Here is a 7,142-nt window from a genome sequence, read left to right as displayed (position 1 = left end):
TCATTGTAGATTCTGGATATTAGCCCTTTGTCAGATGAGTAGGTTGCGAAAATTTTCTCCTATTTTTGTAGGTTGCCTGTTCACTCTGATGGTAGTTGCTTTTGCTGTGCAGAAGCTCTTTAATTAGATCCCATTTGTCAATTTTGGCTTTTGTTGCCATTGCTTTTGGTGTTTTAGACATGAAGTCCTTCCCCATGCCTATGTCCTGAATGGTATTGCCTAGGTTTTCTTCGAGGGTTTTTATGGTTTTAGGTCTAACATGTTAAGTCTTTAATCCATCTTGAATTAATTTTTGTATAAGGTGTAAGGAAGGGATCCAGTTTCAGCTTTCTACATATGGCTAGCCAGTTTTCCCAGCACCATTTATTAAATAGGGAATCCTTTCCCCATTGCTTGTTTTTGTCAGGTTTGTCAAAGATCAGATGGTTGTAGATAGGCGGCATTATTTCCGAGGGCTCTGTTCTGTTCCATTGATCTATGTCTCTGTTTTGGTACCAGTACCATGCTGTTTTGGTTACTGTAGCCTTGTAGTATAGTTTGAAGTCAGGTAGCATGATGCCTCCAGCTTTGTTCTTTTGGCTTAGGATTGATTTGGTGATGAAGACATTTATGCAGCTAAAAAAACACATGAAAAAATGCTCATCATCACTGGCCATCAGAGAAATGCAAATCAAAACCACAGTGAGATACCATCTCACACCAGTTAGAATGGCCATCATTAAAAAGTCAGGAAACAACAGGTGCTGGAGAGGATGTGGAGAAATAGGAACACTTTTACACTGTTGGTGGGACTGTAAACTAGTCCCACCATTGTGGAAGTCAGTGTGGTGATTCCTCAGGGATCTAGTACTAGAAATACCATTTGACCCAGCCATCCCATTACTGGGTATATACTCAAAGGATTATAAATCATGCTGCTATAAAGACACATGCACATGTATGTTTATTGCAGCACTATTCACAACAGCAAAGACTTGGAACCAACCCAAATGTCCAACAATGATAGACTAGATTAAGAAAATGTGGCACATATACACCATGGAATACTATGCAGCCATAAAAAATGATGAGTTCATGTCCTTTGTAGGGATATGGATGAAACTGGAAACCATCATTCTCAGCAAACTATCACAAGGACAAAAAACCAAACACTGCATGTTCTCACTCATAGGTGGGAATTGAACAATGAGAACACATGGACACAGGAAGGGGAACATCACACTCTGGGGACTGTTGTGGGGTTGGGGGAGTGGGGAGAGATAGCATTAGGAGATATACCTAATACTAAATGACAAGTTAATGGGTGCAGCACACCAACATGGCACATATATACATATGTAACAAACCTGCACATTGTGCACATGTACCCTAAAACTTAAAGTATAATAATAATAAAATTAAAAAAAAAAACAGTAGACTAACAAAAATAGTAGGAAAAAAAAGAGGAAACAAACACAGCAGGACCCCAGGAAGACCATGCTCTCTCAGATGAACGTTATAGCCAATCCACCAGTGCAGCAGAATATGATGAACTCGGCCTCAGGTCCTCTTCCTGATGGATGGGAACAAGCCATGACTCAGGATGGAGGAATTTAATGTATAAACCATAAGAACAAGACCGCCTCTTGGCTAGACCCAAGGCTTGACCCTCGTTTTGGCAGGAACCAGAGAATCAGAGTGCTCCAGTGAAACAGCCACCACCCCTGGTTCCCCAGAGCCCACAAGGAGGCGTCATGGTGGCAGCAACTCCAACCAGCAGCGACAGATGCGACCGCAGCAACTGCAAATGAAGGAGAGGCTGCGGCTGAAACAGCAAGAACTGCTTCGGCAGGAGTTAGCACTGCGTAGCCAGTTACCAACACTGGAGCAGGACGATGGGACTCAAAATCCAGTGTCTTCTCCTGGGATGTCTCAGGAATTGAGAACAAGAACAGTCAATAGCTCAGATCCTTTCCTTAACAGTGGCACCTATCACTCTCGAGATGAGAGTACAGACAGTGGACTAAGCATGGACAGCTAGTGTCCCTCACACCGCAGATGACTTCCTGAACAGCGTGGATGAGATGGATACAGGTGATACTATCAACCAAAGCACCCTGCCTTCACAGCAGGACCATTTCCCAGACTACCTGGAAGCCATTCCTGGGACAAATGTGGGCCTTGGAACAGCGGAAGGAGATGGAATGAACGCAGAAGGAGAGGAGATGATGCCAAGTCTGCAGGAAGCTTTGAGTTCTGACGTCCTTAATGATGTGGTTTTGTCGGAACCCAAGCAAATGACCATATTAGTGAATCTGTTCATAGTTGTAGTTTGGGACGGTTATTGTAGTTGTTTTGGTAAAATCTTCATTTCCTGGTTTTTTACCACCTTATTTAAATCTTGATTATCTATGCTCTCTCTTATATATATATATATACACACACACACACACACACACAAATATAACATTTATGAGAGTGTGGTAGCAGAATGTATCCTTTTTTTAGGTTTCCCTGCTTTCCAGTTAATTTTTAAAATGGTAGTGCTTTGTATGCATTTAGAATACATGACGAGTAGTTTATATTTCACTGGTAGTTTAAATCTGGTTGGGGCAGTCCGCAGATGTTTGAAGGAGTTTAGTGTTCTAGAAAGAGCTATTACTATGAATAGTGTCTAGGGGAGTGCTCCACGCCCTCTGGGCATATGATAGGTATTATCTGATGAATTGGAAAGGAGCAAACCAGAAATGGCTTTATTTTCTCTCCCTTGGACTAATTTTTATGTCTTGATTGGAAATCACTGAGTAGGTTCATAATGTCCATGACAGAAATAAGCTTTATAGTGGTTTACCTTCACTTAGCTTTGGAAGTTTACCTTTGCCTTAGTTTTGGAAGTAAATTCTAGTTTTTAGTTCTCATTTGTAATGAACACATTAAAGACTAGATTAAAATATTTCCTTCAAGATTGTTCTTACTTATAAGACTTGCTCCTACTTCTATGGTGAAAATCGACCCTGGATAGAATACTATAAGGTCATGAGTTAGCTGGAAAAGTGATCAGATTAATAAATGTATATTGATAGTTGAATTTAGCAAAGAAATACAGATAATCATGATTATACTTTTATTTTTACAGGAAGAGATTATGTAACTAGAGTATGTGTCTACAGGAATGATAACAGTTTCCAAAGAGTTTTTTTTGTTTTGTTTTGTTTTGTTTTGTTTTGTTTTGTTTTGTTTTGTGATAGAGTCTCGCTCTGTCGTCAGGCTGGAGTGCAGTGGCGCGATCTCGGCTCACTGCAACCTCTGCCTCCTGGGTTCAAGCGCTTCTTGTGTCTCAGCCTCCTGAGTAGCTGGGATTACAGGCACATGCCACCAAACCCAGCTAATTTTTGTATTTTTAGTAGAGTTGGGGCTTCACCATGTTAGCCAGGATGGTCTGGATCTCTTGACCTCGTGATCCACACCCCTCGGCCTCCCAAAGTGCTGGAATTACAGGCGTGAGCCACCATGCCCGGCCCCAAAGAATATTTTTTAAAGGACCAAAATGAGCATGAATTAACGCTTCAATATAAGCTATGAAGTAAAAGTTGGTTGTGAATTAAAATGGCACTGGCTAGCACTTCTATGTTTTAACGGTCTTCCAATATTTCTAGAATAAGCCCTTATTTTCAAGGGTTTATAACAGACATAAAATCTCTTCTCCTGGCAAAAGCTGCTATGAAAAGCCTCAGCTTGGGAAGATAGATTTTTTTTCCCCCAGTTACAAAATCTAAGTATTTTGGCCCTTCATTTTGGAGGAGTGCAAAAGTTGGAAGTAAGAAGTTTTATTTTAAGTACTTTCAGTGCTCAAAAAAATGCAATCACTGTGTTGTATATAATAGTTCATAGGCCGATCACTATAATAATTGAATCTAAGGCTTTTATTAAGAAAACAGCAGAAAGATTACATCTTGAATTAAGTCTGGGAGGAAGTGGCCACTGTGCAGATGGAGTTTTAGAGTAATAATGAAATTCTATCTAGAATGCAAAATTGGGTATATGAATTATACAGCATGTGGTTGGGATTTTTTTTTAATGTGCAGAAGATCAAAGCTTCTTGGAAGGAGTGCCTATAATTTGCCAGTAGCCACAAATTAAGATTACATCTTATATATCAGCAGAGTAACTTTAGCTTAAGGGGAGGGTGGGAAGGTTTGGGGAGTTGTGAAGATTTAGGGGGACCATGATCGAGAACCTTATAAACTTCTTTCTCTTTAATAAAGACTTGTCTTACATCTTGCTGTCATTAAAGGCAGCTGTTCCTAGAATTTCAGTCACTTAAGTACACCCACAAAACAAGAATATGGAGATCTTCATTTCTCCTCAACTTTAATTTGTCTCTTCAATAAATGGTTTTGGAAAAACTAAATATCCACCTGCAGAATAATGAAATTAAACCATTATCTTACATCATATAAAAAAATAAACACAAAATGGGTTAAACGCTTAAACGTAAACCTGAAACTATAAAACTGACAGAAGAAAACATATGAAAAATGCTTCTTGATGTTTGTCTGGGCAATGACTTTTGGATATGGCACCAAAAGCACAGGCAACAAAAGCAAAAATAGACAAGACTGTATCAAACGAAAAAGCTTCAGCAAAGGAAACAATCGATGAAATGAAAAGGCAATCTACATAAAGGAGAAAATATCTGCAAACCATGTATAAGTGGCTAATACCCCAAATTACATACAACTGAGTAGCAAAAAACCAAAACTTGATGTAAAAATTGGCAAAGGACCTGAATAGACATTTCTCAAAAGAAAACATGCCAATAGCCAAGTTATATAAAAATATTCAACATTACTAATCAACAGGGAAATGAACATGAAAATCACAATGAAATATCACCTCATACCTGTTAGACTGGTTATTACTAGAAAGACAAAGACAACAAGTGTTAGAGAAGATGTAGAGAAAGGAGAACTCTCATAAACTGTTGATGGGAGTGTAAATTGGTATAGCTGTTACAGAAAACAGTATGGAGGTTCCTCAAAAAATTAAAAATAGAACTACCATATAGTCCAGCAATTCCACTTTCACTTTTGGGTATACATCCAAAGAAAATGAAATAATCATCTCAGAGAGATACCTGCACTACCATGTTCATTGCAGCATAATTCACAATAGCCAAGATATGGTATCAACCTAAGTATCTATCAATAAATGGATGGGTAAAGAAAAGGGAACATATATAGAGAGATACATAGATAAGCCACATATATAGGTGTGTATATATGTGTATGTATATACACATGCATATAATGGAATATTATTCAGCCTTAAAAGGAAATCCTACCATTTGTGACAACATAGATGAACCTGGAGGACATTATACTAAATAAGCCAGGCACAGAATGAAAATACTGCGTGATGTCACTTTTATGTAGAATCTAAAAAGCTGAACTCATAGAAGCAGAGTGTAGGGTGATTGCCAGGAACTGAGGTGGGGAAAATGGGGTGATGTAGGTCAAAGGGTACAAAGCTTTAGTTACGCTGAATGAACACGTTCTGGAGATCTGATATGCAGCATGATGGTTATAGTTAATAATACTGCATTATGTACTTGAAATCTGCTAAGAGAATAGACCTTAAGTGTTCTCACTACCCACTCATAACTATGTGACAGGATGGATATGTTAATTAACTTAATTATGATAATCATTTTGCAATGTCTACATGTATATCAAAACATCACATTGTATACCTTAAGTTTATAAAATTTTTATTTGTCAATTATACCTCAATATGACTGAAAAAATATATACTAGAAATAAAACACAGTAACACAGATACAGACTACCTTCAATGGGCTCATTAGGAGACTCAGCACAGCTGAGGAAAACAATCAATGAACTTGAATATAGGTAAATAGAAATTACCCAAACTGAAAAACAAAGAAAAAGAATAAAAATTTATTTCAAAACTGCAGAGAAAATAAAGAATTTTTTAGACTAACAAAAACTGAAAGTCATTTTCTGTAGAATTGCACTAAATTAAATGTTAACGTTATGCAGAAGAAATATATTATCTGACATAAACTTGTGCCTACACAAAAATTAAAGAGCACTGAAAGCATGGTGGCTCATGCCTGTAATCCCAGCACTTTGGGAGGCCGAGGTGGGTGGATCACCTGAGGTCAGGAGTTCAAGACCAGCCTGCCCAACATGGTGAAACCCCATCTCTACTAAAAACACAAAAATTAGCCAGGTCTGGTGGCTTATGCTTGTAGTCCCAGCTACTCAGGAGGCTGAGGCTGGAGAATTACTTAAACCCAGGAGGTGGAAGTTGCAGTGAGCTGAGATCATGCCACTGCACTCCAGCCTAGGCATCAGAGCGAGACTCCATCTCAAAAAAAAAAAAAAAAAAAAAAAGAGTAAATATAAAATTTGGCTTTTTTACTTATTTTTAATTGCTCTAAGAGATAATTGTGTGCTCTGGTGCTGGGTAAAATGGAGTATGCCTGTTCCACTTTGTCTTTCCAGCTAAATGCAAATATAAGAGCTGGACAGAAGGCAAGGAATGTTCAACAATGCAGGTGTGTTCAGCATGGAAATTATCAAGTTGGAACAACTATATAAGAACTCTGAGAAGTTAATAAGATCACTCAGGTCATGGAAGAAGCATAGAATTTAAGCTGCTATCAATCTGGCACCATTTCTCCCTGATGTGAATACAAAAATGTAGCATGAAACCTGGAACTGGGCACTTAGATAAAAAAAGAAATCTAGGAGTGGCCCTCTAATACTAGCACACAGAGTAGAAAAAAGAAACTCGTATGCCCAGAGAATGCAGATACCAATTAGCTTTTATTCTGCCATATGATCTCTTATACCACAGCCTCGAAGCAATCCTGTGGGTACAGTGGCAGAAGCCACCACAGAAGATGGTTTGAACCAAATCTCTAAGAGAGGAAATTTTCCCTCCAATCAGAGAACTCCAGTGGCTATTTTTCGCCTCTGTCTCTGTCCTTTCACCACTTGACCCCAGATGTGGATGCAATTGCAAAAGTTTGTGAGAGTGTAGGTTAAATAAAGCCCCAGCTTTCTGGCTGTAGGACCAAATAGAGGAGCCCTAGAAAATAAAAAAGTACCAGACATGGAGAAGCGCAGCAAAGC

The 7,142-nt window shown here is 38.6% G+C and overlaps 1 pseudogene; it reads left to right on the top strand.

Moving 5' to 3' along the window:
• The window catches only part of LOC116463119 (transcriptional coactivator YAP1-like), a 3,064-nt pseudogene extending 680 nt beyond the window's left edge, over nt 1-2,384 (top strand).
• The last annotated feature ends 4,758 nt before the right edge of the window (nt 2,385-7,142 follow it).

Source organism: Hylobates moloch, unplaced genomic scaffold, assembly GCF_009828535.3.
Source record: "Hylobates moloch isolate HMO894 unplaced genomic scaffold, HMol_V3 SCAFFOLD_26, whole genome shotgun sequence".
NCBI lineage: Eukaryota > Metazoa > Chordata > Mammalia > Primates > Hylobatidae > Hylobates > Hylobates moloch.
This window is presented reverse-complemented; position numbering and strand designations above follow the sequence as displayed.